We start from the raw sequence: 16,033 nt of genomic DNA, 5'->3' as shown, positions 1-16,033 counted from the left end.
ATAATTTATAAATTACCGAGGACTCATGATGAAGGGGGAGCGGGGAGGGAGGGGAAAAATGAGGACCTGATGCCAAGGGCTTAAGTGGAGAGCAAATGTTTTGAGAATGATGAGGGAAATGAATGTACAGCTATGCTTTACACAATTGATGTATGTATGGATTGTGATAAGAGTTGTATGACCCCTAATAAAATGATTTTTTAAAATCTTTAATGGGATAGAAAGCCTCATCTTTCTTCCACAGGGTGGCTGGTGGTTCCAAACTACTGATTTTGTGGTTAGCAGCCCAGCATGTAACCACTACACCACCTGGAATCCTATGCCTTGCTGTATTAGGCTGGGTTGGCTAGAGAAACAGATCCACTGACACTCATCTATGTGTAAGAAAGAGCTTTCTATCAAGAAGAAATTTTGTATCAGGAAAATATCCTAGCCCAGTTCAACTCAAGTCCCTAAGTCTGAAATTAGTTCATAATTTCCTCTTGAGACTCACACAGCCACATGCAATGATGCAAAATATGCAGGATGATCACAGGCTGGTGGGTGAAACATCTTGTGGAGCCCATGACAGTGGAAGCATCACAGGTCTGGTACAGGTCTCAGCAGCGGTGGCATCAACAAGAAGGTGAAAGCAAATAGAGAAGGGGGTATTCCCAGGACCCTCCTTATGAGAAAGCCACACACATAAGGAGGTATCATCAGCCTGTGACCTGATTGACAGGCTAGACTTCACCCCCACACTTCTACATATTAAGTTGACATGAAATTATCTAACTATCATAGTTGACAACCATTAAATCTATTTTCAAGTTCAAAGGATTTTCCTATTCTGGACATTTAATATAAAAATAATTGTACAGTATGTGTCTGGCTTTTTCACTCACCATAATGTTTTCAAGGTTCATTGATGTGGTAGCATGTGTCAGACCAATTTCTCTTTTACAATAGGCCACATTTTGGTCTGTTGATGGATATTGGGGTTGTTTCTACTTGGTGATTACTGTGAATAATACAGCTCTGACTAGTCAGGTGCAAGTATTCATTTGAATACTTGTTTTCAATTATTTGGGGTCTATGTCTAGGAATGCAAATACTGAGTCAGAAGGAAACTCTACACTGGTTTTTTTGAGGAACTGCTCATGGGTTCTCCCTAGTGATTGCACCATTTTTTCATTCCCACCGGTAGTATGTGAGGGCTGCAATTTCTCTGTAGCCTCACTAACACTTGTTCTTTTCTGATTTTATTTTGTTTTGTTTTTCTTACAGCCTTTTTTAGTAGGTGTGAAGTGGTATTTCATTGTGGTTTTGGTTTGCTCTTCTCTAATGACTAATACTGCTAGGAATCTTTTCACATACAAATTGGCCACGTTTAAATTATCTTTAGATAATGTTTATTTAAATCCTTTGCAGATTTTTATTTGGGTTGGTTTTCAGTTTATTGTTGAGACATATTCTTTATATATCTTATGTACTAGACTTTTATCAGCTATAGAATTTGAAAGTATGATCTCCCATGCTCTAGTTTGTCTTGCCACTTTCTAGAGAATATCCTTTGGCTCACAAAACTTTTTAAATTTGATGAAGTCCTCATCTTTTTATGCTTTAATGTTAAATTTAAGAAATCATGACAAATGCAAAGTCATAAAGATTTACAGTTATATATCTGCTAAGACTATAGTTATAGTTCTTAGATATTTTTCAGCTTAAAATTTTTTATGTTTTTTAAAATTATTATTCTTCTTTAATAAATCATTTTATTGGGGGCTCTTACTGCTCTTATAACAATCCATACATCAATTGTATCAAACACATTTCTATATATGTTGCCATCATCATCTTCAAAACATTTTCTTTCTACTTGAGCCCTTGGTATCACCTCTTTTTTCCCTCCCTTCCACACCCTCTCCACCCATACTCATAGACCCTGATAAATTATTATTATTTTCATATCTTCCACTATCCACTGTTATCCTTAGTTCATGTTTCTGTTGCTCATACCCCTGGTGTGTGTGGAGGGTGTTAATACGTCGATCACTGAAGTCAGTTCCCTATTTCTCCCCCATCTCCCCCAACCTTCCCCCTACCCGCATGGTATTGCTGCTGCCATTGCTGTTCCTGAGGGGTTTATCTGTCCTGGACTCCATGTGTCGAGAGCTCTTATCTGTGTCAATGTACATGGTCCAGTTTGTAAGGTAGCACTGGGGTCATGATAATGGGGGTGGGGGAAAAGCATTAAAGAACCAGAGGAATGTTGTGTGTTTCATCAGTTCTATGCTGCACCCTCACTGACGTGTTCCTTCCTTGTGACCCTTTTTGTGAGGGGTGTCCAATTGTCTACAGATGGGCTTTATATCTCCATTTTGTCCCTCATAATTTGCATCAATATAATTGTTTGTTTTTTGTGTCTTCTGATGCCTGGTACTTGATCCCATCAACATTTCATGATCACACAGGTTGGTGTGCTTCTTCCATGTGACCTTTATTGCGCCCCAGCTAGATGTCCCTTGTTTAACTTCAAGCCTTTAAGACCTCAGACACTATCTCTTGTAATAGCCAGGCACCATCAGCTTTCTTCACTACATTTGGTTATGCACCCATTTTTTTTCTTCCGTGATCATGTTGGGAGAATGTAGCTCTTAGATTTTTTAATTAAAAAATGCTTTATCATTCCCAATTTTATGTACATATTAATATATCTGCAGGTCCACCTAGATAAGATAGGCTGGACAAACAATGTGAGAAGGAAATAACAGGACTAAGGGCTCCGGAGGGACATGGGAGTGTGGGAGGTAGGGGAAGGGAGGAGGTGTTGGCCAACCCAGGGACAGGGAACAATGAGTGGTTCAAAACCAGTGCTGGGGGGGGGGGGGGAGAATGGGAGGAATGGTAGGGAGTGACCAAGGGCAGGGTAACTGAGAGGAATTACTGAAACCAGAATGAAGGCTGAACATGGTAGTGGGACAGGAGGAAAGCGTAAGGATATAGAGGAAAGGAGTAGGGCATACATAGAAACCTAAATACAGACATGTACATATGTAAATATATGATTATGGGGAAAATAGACCTATGTGCATTCATTTATAGGTTTAGTAGTAGGGTAGGAGGTGGACATAGGGCCTTTTCACACACATTCCCTTAATACAAGAGCACCTTGCTCAGCTAAATGGTCATTTCATGATATCCACCTTCCCAACATGATCGCTGAAGGCAGATGTGTGCATAAACAAGCGTGGTGAAGAAAGCTGATGGTGCCCGGCTATCAAGAGATATAGCGTGTGGAGTCTTAAAGGTTTGAAAGCAGCCATCTAGCCCAGAAGCAACAAAGCCCACATGGAAGCAGCACACCAACATGTGTGATCATGAAGGGCCGAGGGGACCAGGTTTCAAGCACAAAGGCGGTGGGTGGGAGGTGGGGAATCATATCATTGTGAATGAGGGGACCGCATGATGGGGACCCAATGCCCATCTGTAGACTACTGGACATCCCTTGCAGAGGGGTAGTGGAGAGGAAATGAGTCACTCAGGGTTCAGTGTAGTAATAATGAAACTCACAACCTTCCTCTAGGTCTTAAACGCTTCCTCCCCCCAACTATCATGATCCCAATTCTACCTTGCAAACCTGGTACAGATGGGAACTGGAAACACAGGGAATCTGCGACAGATGAACCCCTCAGGACCAGCAGTGAGAGTGGCCATACCGGGAGGGAAGGGGGAAGAAAGGGGGAACCGATCACAAGGATCTACACATAACCTCCTCTCTGGGGGATGGGCAACAGAAAGGTGGGTGAAGGGAGACGCCGGGCAGTGTAAGACAAGATAAAATAATAATTTATAATTTATTAAGCGTTCATGAGGGAGGGAGGAGTGGGGAGAGAGGGGGAGGGAAAAAAGGAAAATGAGGAGCTGATTCCAGGAACCGGAGCGGAAAGCGAACTTTGAGAATGATGAAGGCAACGAATGTTTAAGTGTGCTTTCTTTACACAATTGATGTATGTATGGATTGTGATAAGAGTTGTATGAGCCCCAATAAAATGATTTTTTTTTTTAAGATGTTGGCTCTGGGCTTTTTATACATGTGCCCGGAGGTTGTTTTAAGATAGCTTCATTGGCATATAATTCACATATCACACAACTTAACAGTTCGACTTGAAAGTTGTGTAATCGTTACCACAATCAATTTTAGAACTTGCCCAAAGGTTTTTGCGTGTTCTTCCGGAGATAGTTTATAGATCTGACGGTAGGAATTAAAGAACTGGTTGCTGATTTTGCAGTCATAAGACCAGTATTTCTTTTTTTTTAAGTGCTTAGACCAGTATTTCTGATAGCTAGATTATCCTTCAAAGCACTGATTAAATAAACGATATTACACCCATATCTATATTTCTATTTATCCATATATATGGCATGTCATAGAGTTTAAAAAGCAGCTATTTTTTAAAATAAGGAAACTCTTCAATATTTATGTTAGAATATATATACATTTTGATATATAGATATACCATTATTGATTTGATCAGTGCTTTGTTGAAGGATAATTTTGCTATCAGTGAAATCCATCCCCCGGAGCTCTGTGGCACAGTGGTTCCTCGCTGGGCTGCAGTGTGCAGGGTCAGCAGTTTAAGACCACCTGTCACTTCTTGGGAGAAAGACTGGCCTTCTACTCTCAGAAAGAGTTTCAGAAACTCACAGGGCCAGTTCTACCCTGACCTATAGGGTTGCTGTTTATTTAGCCCTTACTATCGTGCAGGACTTAGTGAAAATGTTGAAATATTCCATTAAAAAATGAATATGTGTTATTTCTTCTAAATTTCCAAACCCCTAAATCACAGAAGAATTGAAAGAATTGTACAAGGAAACTCAAATAATAATTATGTACCCTCAACAATTAATTCTCAACAATTGGCATTTTACCCTGTAACATCAAATTGTTCACTAATAGTGATATTAAATGTAATCACTTGGTTACATTTTCCTCCTTCAAGCTCTCAGGTAGCCTCTGGTTTAACCAGGAGGAAGTGCCAGTGACCTGGATTGGAAAAAGAAAAGGATGCATTTGCTTATTTTTGTTCTCATATATTCCAACTGGTGGCTCAGACCCAAAGAGAAATTTAAAGATAAGAATGCCCTAAGTCACATGGCCCTCAATCAACTGGAAAAACACAGCCTGTCAGCTCCTTACTGTGGACTCAACGGAAAGTTCATTAGATTTGAAATCAAAATCAGGGGCCCAGGTTTCAGTCTCTATTCTGCCACTAAGCAGCCCTGTGACCTTCAATCCCCTGGTTTCCCAACTCCAGTTTCTTTGTCCATGGCCTGAGATGGAGTTTCCAGCCTCCTGCAGCTCTGACTGTTCCTGGTTCTACGATTTCACTCCTCTGGTGAGAAATATTAGATCACATGTCTTAGATGCAGTGTGGGTGAGCTCATGTCACTCTCAAAAACCCAAGCCCTTGGGGATTTCACTAAGTTCCAACTTTGTGGGGTGCTCAGTCAATATTCTTGTGAACTGGGCCACAGTGTTCTGATCAGTAGATGATAGTAACAACAAATTCTGTTATTTTTCACTACCCAAGAAAGCTGTTTGGTAGCAAAGTTCATATTTGTCCAGCTATCAATGCTTTGAGTAATTATGTTAACTTGCAGGGAACATAAGTAGCGCTGGTGACGCAGTGGCTACAAGGTGAGCAGACGTCTGAGAGATCAGCAGTTCAAAATACCAGCTGCCCCAAGGGAAAAAATGGGGCTTTCTACTCTCAAAAAGAACTTCAATCTGGGAAACCCACAGGGGAAGTTCTACGCTATCCTATACGGTCTCTGTGAGTCGGCATCACTTGTTGGCAATGAGTTTGGTTTGGTTTGTAAGGAACATAGAGACATCCTAGTCTTTCTCATGATGCAGACCTCAGAACCAAGACCAAGCTGAAAGGCTCGGTTTGTCCTTTATTGTAAGGTGGTAGTAGTGGGTTGCGCATTGGGCTGCTACCTACAAGGTCAACAGTTTGAAACCAATAACTGCTCTTCAGGAGAAAGATGCAGGCTTTCTACTCCTGGAAGTGTTTCAGTCTCAGAAACCCAGAGGGGCAGTCCTATCCTGCTTACGGGCTCCTCTGAGTTGCAGTAGACTTCATGGCAGTGAGTTACCTCAACAGACACTACGTAAACTGCATATGGGGTATTTTACTGCTTTTATGTCTTGGGGAGGTCCTGTGCATATGTTCATATGTATGCATATTGAGCTTTCAGGCACATGTGTGGACAATAGATTTTGACTCCCAATATGCAGACACACAAATAGAGTAGAACTCAATACTCTCTACTGGAATTTCAATATCTTAGCTGATTCACCACATACATGGCCTCTTTTCCAACACAAGAATAAATGATAATCATAATTTTGTATAAAATTCTCAATAATTGCTCATACTTTCTGTGTGAATATACAGAGGGGTTTCTGTGATAGGAATGTTCGAGAGGGCTTCAGAGAAGCTGTAGGGAAATGGAATGTAAAAGATAATGGAGTTTTCCCACAAACTTTCTGAAGTTCTTTTGTCTCATAAATAGGAAGGAGCCCTTGTGGCGGAATAGGCTACACATTGATCTTCTAACTATGAGGTCAGTGGTTGGAACCCACAATTGCTTTGAGGGAAAAAGATGAGGCTCTCTGCTCCTGTAAAGATGTAAAGCCTCAGGAACTCAAAGGGGAAGTTCTGCTCTCATATAAGTTTACTATGAGTCAGAATCAACTTGATGGCAGTGAAAAAATGTCTAATAGGACCCTGTTAAGTAAGAAAAGAGTTCTGAAGAATACAAACATGTAAGATAAAGATTGATTTGTTAAAAATGTCCACTAATAGTAAACAAGTGGCCATCTAGCTCAGAAGCAACAAAGCCCACATGAAAGAAAGGAGTACACCAGCCTGTGTGATCATGCAGTATTGAAGGGATCAGGGATCAGGCATCAAAGAACAAAAAAATCATATCATTGGATACTCGCCTTCCCGATACAATCGCTGAAGACAAATGGGGGCATAAGAAAATGTGGTGAAGAAAGCTGATGGTGCCCGGCTATCAAGAGATATAGCATCTGGGGTCTTAAAGGCTTGAAGGTAAACAAGAGACCATCTAATTCAGAAGCAATAAAGCCCACATGTAAGAAGCACACCAGCATGTGTGATCATGAGGTGCCGAAGGGATTGTGTATCAGACATCAAAGAATAAAAAATCTAATCATTGTGAATGAGGGGGAGTGCAGAGTGGGGACCCAAGACCCATCTGTAGGCCACTGGACATCCCCTTATGGGAGGGACGCAGTGAGGAGATGAGCCGGTCGGTGTACAGTGTAGTAACGATGAAACATATTACGTTCCTCTAGTTCCTAAATGCTTCCTCCCCCACCACTATCATGATCCCAATTCTATCTAACAAATCTGGCTAGACCAGAGGATGTACACTGGTACAGATAGGAACTGGAAACACAGGGATTCCAGGACAGATGATCCCTTCAGGACTAGTGCTGAGAGTGGTGATCCCAGGAGGGTGGAGGCAGGGTAGAGTAGAAAGGGGGAACAATTACAGGGATCTGCATATAACCTCCTCCCTGGAGGACAGACAACAGAAAAGTGGATGAAGGGAGACATCGGACAGTGTAAAGATATGAGAAAATAATAATAATTTATAAATTATCAAGGGTTGATGAGGGAAGGGGCAATGGGGAGGGAGAGGGAAAATGAGGAGCTGATGCCAGGGGCGTAGGTGGAAAGCAAATGTTTTGAGAATGATGAGGGCAATGAATGTACAAATGTGCTTTACACAATGGGCATGTGTGTGGATTGTGATAAGAGTTGTAAGAGCCCCCAAGAAAATGATTTTTTAAATTAAATAAAAACAAAAAGTCCACTCATTATTTGCTCTTGCCATACTTTTTCCATGCAGAGTTCTCAATGCATGTTATATGCCAATGAATAGTTTAAGACAAACAAAACACCCATGGATGTAAACCTGCTTTAGTTTGGTTGAAGGGAGTGGCTTCCGAAGGCTATCGAGATCTAGTGATCCTCAGAGCCCTGCTCCAGTGGATTTAGCAATATGATAGTTTGTCCTATTGAGGGGTTTTTCCTAACCGGTTCTCTGATGATCTCCATGGTTCCTTCCAGGCCCAAGCTGTCGTCAGTCTTAGTCCTGGCAATAACTCGTGCCAGCATGAATTTTTCATTAGGGTTCCCTTTCAAGATGGACATTCGGACAATGTGCTTTTAGGACTGAGTTTTAAAGACTGACTCTCCTTGCAACCCTGTCAAACAATGCAGCCTTAGCTATCAGACACTGAACTTGCCGTCTCTTTGATTGTGCTTTGTGTTAGGAACAGCAGATGTACCCAGAGAGCCGATACATCAGAATGACAAGAAGGTGGCGATGGGAGTTTTCTGTTTATTGATGGGTGCAAGTGTGTGTCTAGCTGCATGGCTGCAGTGAAGAAAAATGCACTCATCTGCTTGAGAATGAGCTTATCTGATGAAATTAGTCCTTTTTTGCACAAGGTAAATAAGGGGCGGCCAATGGGAACTTGCGAGCATCCTAAAGACTATTGTTCGTGACCAGTTCTAGACGCCAAAGGTCATTGACAAACCTCTCAAACCTGGTAAAAGGTGAGGTTTGTATAGGCATAGTTTGAAGTGAGGAGTCAGACATTGATCTTCTGCAGAATTGAGCGGTTCTTCCCATTTACAGGGTTATAAAGACAAACAAATAGAAATGAACTCCTATCAGCCCAAAGGATGCACATTCTGCATCATCTTCACAATTTCCAGCATATTCAAGCCCATCATTGCAGCTACTGTGCAGCCCGTGTGAGGGTCTCCGCATCCCTCTACTCCATCCCATGTAATGTCCTCTTCCAGTCATTGATTCGGAGGGCGCGTTGGAAGTAAGTGAATTGTGATCCACAGGCTTGTCACTGGCTGATTTTGAAGGTGCATCACCAGATCTGTCTTCCTAGCCTTAGTCTGAAAGCTCTGCTGAAGCCTGTCTGTCATGGGCAAGCTTGCTGGTGGTATTGGAACTACTGGTGGGCTGTGTACAAGTACCTTTGAATATAAGAATCAATAGCACAAAGCTGATCCCCATGAAGTGATGGTCAGCTAGACCTCTATCCTACAGCATTTTACTAATTGTGACAACGGCTATTTCTCATACGGTGTTCTTCTCTGCGGGGCTTGACAACCCATTGCAATGGCAACATCGACCCACAGGGCACACTTAGGGGTCAGTGGTTTGCTAAGGACCAACCTCCATTCAGGACCAGGAAGCATGTAGACGTAATCGTCCTTCTTTAGTGCAAGCCAGCTCTTGCAGCTCCTACCATTTCCCCACGAGTAGGCTCCTTTTGGCCCTGGCATCTGTGTTGCCGCCTCTGCCACCGAGCCTGCTTTAGATCTGTTACCCTGCTCTGCTTCTGCCACTCACCATCTTCAGTGTTGAAGCTTCTGAACTATGCTTTGGATTTTCTAGGAGGCTCCTTGCTTCCACCTCTCTGCTCTTCTTCAGTCTAGTTCTTCCTGCTGCTTTTCTGCTGGCTTTTTACAGCTCCCAACACTCTGGGGAGCTGGCCGCTTAAAAAGTGCAACTCCGGGTCAGGGTCAAAGCATGGCACTCCCACCAGGCCCACAGATGGATCAAGGCCCGTTCAGGAAGTCACAAACATTTCATCGGCGTGGTGGGCACGGGTGGGCTACAACTCACCTCATTAGCATAGTCTATCGACCAATCCCTGCAAGCTGCATCCCAATCACAGGGTAGACAGCAGGCCAGGACTATCCAACACGTACAAACCAAGCTTACCCAGGAAATGCCAATCAAGCCCAGCCAAAGGAACAGGCCCTCTGGCGTTGAGAAGCAGGGATTGGGGGTGAGGGGTGGGAGGTGTTGGCGGGAGTCTCCAGCTGTTTCCTAAAGAATCAAGGCAGAAGACAGTCTAAGGAGACTCCTGTCACTACACAGGTCCCAGGTTCACAGAAAGACTCACGCCACCCAGTATGACACACTGACAACAGAGGAGAGCATTCACGAGGGTTACAATGTATCTCACATTTTTCTTTAGGATGCTTCTGGAACCATCAGCACTTATCTCAAGGATGGTTCTGGAAACTACCGTGACCCACCATTTTCCTTTCCACGCATGCCTGCTAGTGATCCAACTCGGGCAGGTCCATTTACAAACTCAGATGCATATAAATAGGCCAGCTACTGATAGCACAAAAGTGAAAACACATGATTACATTAAACTTAATTCCAAATTTTCTAATAAGGTTACTGGCTAGCAACATTTGGTTTCAAAAGATGATGTCAATAACACATTTGAAGAAAACCCAGTATTTTTATGAGCCCACTTAGTATCTGTCACTTCGGGGTATTCAAGACATCTATTAGTGTATATTGAGCACTGTTGCATCCACCCAATGTCGGCCTGGACCCATCCATCTGTTTTATTGAAACCTGCTGTGGGTTAGGTTGCTGATTTTTGATAGTGAGTGCACTAAGTGCATACAGGTGACAAAACAGAATTTTTCCAATATGTCCTAATCTCACTTGTGATTTTTTTTTAATCAGGGGAGAGAGTAAACACACTCCCCCATGACCACAAACTATGCAGTCGAGTCTCCCACATTTGGGGAAATCGCAGGGGTCAGCGTATCCGGAGTGCAATGGGTGAGCCTCGCCCTGGGAAAACCACCTTCGTGATCATGACGTCTCCCCTGCCAGGTAAGTATCACTTGTGATTTTTAATAGAGTTTTTATTGTGCTAAGTGTGTGAGTAACAGAACACTTGCCAGGTCTGCGATCCTCACATTTACAATTCTGAGACATTAATTATGTTGGTCACATGCGGCCATCACCGTTACTCACTTAGGATTTTGTAGCTCCTTCTTGCTGCAGAACACCAGTTCAGAGAGAGAAGAATGGGCTATTGGTATAGTTAGCTATTTCAGCAGACCCACACACTACGGGAGGAAGATGCGGCTGCCTGCTCCTGTAGAGAGCTACAGCTTCGGAAACCCCCAGGGGCTGCTCTGCTGTCCTGCAGGGTCACTGTGAGTTGGAATCAACTCAAGGGCAGTGGGTTTGGCCGGTGGGGCTCGACTAAGATTGGAAAAGAGGGCCTGGTGATCTATTTCTAAACGTTGGCCAAGGCAAGCCTCTGGATCAGAGGATGCGCTCACTCTTGGATTCCCAAGGCCCGGCTGTTAAACGAAACTCGGTGTTATGTGAAAGTTGAACTCCTCCGTTTCTGGGAGTTTCTAGGGACAGGGAAACTTCTCCTTAGGCTTTAGAAGTCCTTTCTGAGGTGACCCTGGCTGACTTGAAGCTGGTATCTCTCCACACTTTGATTTCTCCACTTCCAGAGGGAGGGTAAGTTCGTGCCATTCAAACCAGACAGAGCTGATTGGGGAAGGGACTTCCCATATTCCAACCCTTGTGGAGTTTTTACTCTCCAGGGAGATGCCCACCCACTGCCACTCACTGGTCCTAGCACCCAGGTGACACAAATGGACCCCAGCCTGTGGTGGAGTGAGGAAGCGAGCACTGTATCCTGTACATCAGTGGGTCAGCCACCAGTCCATGGGCCCGACTGTGACTTCGCAAGGCCACGGAGCCCATGTGGGAGGTCCCTACTTACAGCCTTGAGTCGCTATCCCCGTCTCCCCTGTCACCCCATGTCTTCACATCTAAGTCTGTGGAGAGGAGTGGGATGAGAGAGATCAAGGAGTAAGGGTGAGGGGGGAGGCATTTGCTCACTTAAAACCCGTTAGGTGATTTAAGTCGGTTTTCACTATTGTAAATGCAGCATGTGTACAGTGAGGCCACTGCGAAGTGAGGAGTAGGTATGTCGTCTGAGTCTTCAATAGCTCACTTTGTGCTGTCTGCAGTCCTCTCCCAGGGTGTGTGTGCATGCACCCATCTGAGCCGGTCTCGGGGTGTTCAAAGGACCCCTGTCCTTTTGTTTAATCTCAGCTTGGAGAGTGCTACCACTGGGATCCCTTCCTCCTCCGGCCTGCGTCTCCATCTCCGTGCACAACTACATGGCTCCATTCTCCTCGCTCCCTCACAGGCGGGGCCTCTGCAAGTTCTTCCACGAGCGGCTCTCCGTAAGGGCTTCTGTCAGGGGTACCCTTTCCCAGCCCCCTAAATTTACTTCTTCAACAACTTTGCATCCTGGATTGTCATGACCTTTTACTGTGCACCTTGGCTCTTCCAGGACCAAACCAAAATGCAAGCACCATTGTGTTGTTAGGCAGGGTGGATTAGAGAAACAGATCGAGTAGCACCTATATATGTGTAAGAAAGAGCTTTACATCAAGAAGTAATTGTGTATCAGTGAAACATCCCATTCCAGTCCAACTCAAGTCCCTAAGTCCAAAATTAGCCCGTAAGTCCCTCCTCAGACACATGCAATGATGCAGAATGCGGGAAGACCACAGGGCATGGTGCAAAATCTTGGGGATTCAGTGGCGGTGGAAGCATCACAGGGTTTGTGCAGGTCTCCATGGGGCTCATGAACAGGAAGGTGAAGGCAGAGAGAGAACGTGGCCCTTCTGCAGAGAGCCATTTATCTTGGTGGCACCTCCAAATGAGGTCATCAAGCTGCGACCTGATTGACAGGCTAAACTCCACCCATATCTCCTTACGGGTGCTATGTTGGCACACACAAAAAAACCCTAACTACCACAACCATCAAGCAAACACACCCACTGACATACAGTTCATTCCGACTCATTGTGCCTGAGGTAGTTTATTGTGCCAACCTGGCCAAGAAGCACATGTGGGGTTAATTGAAGGGTGGAGGGATAAATGGCTCACTGAGCCTCGCCTTTCTAGTTCTTGGGTCTCTTGCTTTCTGATGGTCGGACCAGGGTGTAGCTGCCTTAGCCAGTTCCCTGCTTCAGCTGGCAAGGCTCACTTCCTCCAAGACATCCCTGAGGAGAAGCCACATGGACCTACCCTGATGCATCCCTGGGTGCTGGAGCAGCCACGTGGAGACCCCTGCCAGCACTGAGATGCTTACACATTCACTGACTTGGCTTTCCTCCTGCAGTTGGCATCATAGTGTCTGCTTTGAGAGATGGAGGAGGACTTTGTGGATTGGTGTTGCACATATGGGTTAATAGGTTAATGTTGGACTTGTGGGCTTGGGCAGCACTGGGTTAGGATGTTTTCTTGATGTGCACTTAACCTTTATATAAAACTCTCTCTTATACATGAGTTTTTGTGGATTTGTTTCTTTAAAGTACCCAGACTAACACAGTGCTCTTATAGTTCTGAGAGAACTGCGCCTTTGGGTTTCTGAGACTTTAAATCTTTAGGGGAGGAGACAGCCTCATCTTCATCCCAATGATTGGCTATTGGAGTTGACCTGCTGAGCTTGCAATTAGTAGTTCATCACTAACCCACTACACCCTCAGGGCATCTTCCTTAAGGAGAAGGTCCTGTGTTTTAGGGTTGAATAACTCAGGTGCTCCAGTCCTGGTTGTTTACATCAAAACAAAAAGTACTTCCACCTCATGCTACTATCTTTTTGCATAGGTTAGCAATTTGAAACTACCAGCTGCCCTGAGGGAGGTGGGAGGACACGTGACAGTCTCAGAAGCACACAGGGGCGGGTCTACTTTGCTCTTGGGTCACTGTGAGTTGGAATCAACTCATTGGTAGTGAGTGTGAGCGAGGAGGACCTGCCCATCCTAAATTTCACCTTGAGTGGCAGAGGAGTCTTTACCCAGTCCCAGTCTCCTGGTGTTGACCTAACAGAAATACCACGAATGGGTGTCTTTAAAGAAGAGAAAGTTATTTTTCACACATTGGGAGGCTAGAAGCCTAACTCCTGGTATGGCTCTAGGGAAGACCATCTTTGTCTATCTGGCATCTGTCTCCCCCCTTTTGTGCTGCTCCTCTCAGCTCAGCAGGGAGGAGGTGGGGGCATCCCTGACACTGACACCGAACTGTCCCATCCCCATAACAAAGAACACCCCGTTTGCAGAGAGGGCGGCACCCACAGACACAGAGAGCAGGATTCCAATCCATGTTCTTGAAGAGACAATGCAATCCCTAGCAATCAGTAAGCTCTGATTCAACATTTAGTTTATTTTTATGATTATGTAATACATGTGGAAGTATCAAAATCATTGAAATTAAGAAAAAGTTAGTTCTGGTTTGAGGAAAACAAATCCTTCTGCTATTGTACATTTTTCCATTAGGGGAAAAAAAAGAAGAATTTCAGAGACTTGCCAACAACACTCCAAATGTAAGTGCTAGATTTGCAAGTCGGCTTATATTCATATTTAGAGAATATGCATATTCAGAGACTTATTATTCAGGAAATATTTGGTTATCTTCAGACTAAGTAAAACTTATGGCTAAAAATAAGAAGAGTAGAATATAAATAGTGGGGAACATTGGAGAGCATGAACAGCTACCATTATAAGAATAAAATAGAGAGGAAGAAGAAAACCATGTGTTATTTTCTGTTTTGGTTTATGTCTTCTCTACTACCTAAAATTCAATTCCCTCAATTCAACTCAACAAACATTTATTTTGTACCTAGCATGCAGAAGGAGTAGAAAATAAGGAGACTGTCATTTTTTAGAGCCAACTAGGCAGAAAAAAAGGAACAATGAAAGGATCCCCCAAATCATCTTTCTGTGTCATCATGAAGACCCTGGTTTGGGCTTCTGTTCCAGGGATGGGTTATGCTTGGTCCAAGCCTGTCCTGGTAATCCCATCCTTTGACAAGGCCTATTTGATTCACAATGGCTGTGAGGCCTACAAAAGAAAGTTTCCTGAGTGCTCCAGGACACCCTGCTGAGCTACTGAAAGAGAGAATGGACAAATTAGAGTTTTCTTCTTATGGCCCCTCTCAAGCCCAGAATCACTGCAGCATCTGGTTACTTGAGGGTAAAGACTATTCACCAAGATGGGGAGTCTAAAGAATCACAGAAAAATAGACCAAGAATTCTGGTCAAACCTTCCCTAATCTGTATTTCTGCTTAACTTTTAGTTATGTAAATCAATGAGCTTAAGGCTATTGGAGTTGATATTCCTCATCCTAACAGATAAGGAGATAACACGTAGCAGAATATGATGTGATATAAGAGGTCAGACTAAAGAATATAGCGGAATCCAGCAGATAATGTGATCCTGTTATTAACAATCACAGAGAAACACAAACAGGAAACCCATCGCCATGGCATTGGTTGCCACTCATGGAGTCTCCCTGGGTAGCAGAGAACTGTGCACCACAAAGTTTCCAATGGCTGACAGTTCAGAAATAGATGCTCACCTCTTTTTCTAAAGTGCCTTTGGATAGACTCAAACTGCCTACCGTTCTGTTGGCAGCTGAACACATGAACTATTTGCACTACCCAGGAATTCCTAAACAGAGAGAACAACTCATTCACTGCCATTGAATCAATTCCAACTCATAGCAACTCTATAGAACAGGGTCGAACTGCCCCTGTGGGTTTCCGAAACCATAACTCTCTGTGGGAGTAGAAAGCCTCACCTTTCTCCTGCATAGAGAACAAATCATTTGAAAATGAAGTTTGGCTCATAAGAATGAATGAAAACCCCCGAGACTAACAAATGTTAAATAAGATAAACCTGTGTTAGAAATGAGGAGCTCTGGTGGCTTATATATTGAGCTGCTAACTAACTGCAAGGTCAGCAGTTTGGAGACCACCAGCTGTTCCTTGGGAGACAGATGAGACTTTCTACTCCCCCAAAGAGGTACAGCCTCAAAGACCTTCGGGGACAGTTCTACCCTGCCCTACGGGGTCATTATGAGTCAGAGCCAACTCAATGGCAGCAAGTTAGAGTTTGGGAATTTGATGTTAGAAATTAGTGGAAAGGCAGAAGTTGAGAGATTAAGGCACTTACCTAAAGTCACACAGCGGAGCTGAGTGAAGTTAAGAACCCAGTTTTCCTGAATTCCAAACCATGCTTTCCACCGCATAATAGTTTCTGCTCTGAAGAAGTGAAATAGGAA

General features: G+C 43.8%; 1 non-coding gene across 1 annotated transcript; it reads right to left on the bottom strand.

Annotated features, from left to right (window-relative positions):
* Nucleotides 1-10,602: 10,602 nt before the first annotated feature.
* LOC142451905 (U1 spliceosomal RNA) lies at nt 10,603-10,766 on the bottom strand. The gene has a single exon (XR_012785010.1). It is a non-coding gene; the product is annotated as a U1 spliceosomal RNA (small nuclear RNA).
* Between the last annotated feature and the right edge of the window lie 5,267 nt (nt 10,767-16,033).

This window comes from Tenrec ecaudatus, chromosome 6 (genome assembly GCF_050624435.1).
Source record: "Tenrec ecaudatus isolate mTenEca1 chromosome 6, mTenEca1.hap1, whole genome shotgun sequence".
NCBI classification, from domain to species: domain Eukaryota; kingdom Metazoa; phylum Chordata; class Mammalia; order Afrosoricida; family Tenrecidae; genus Tenrec; species Tenrec ecaudatus.
This window is presented reverse-complemented; position numbering and strand designations above follow the sequence as displayed.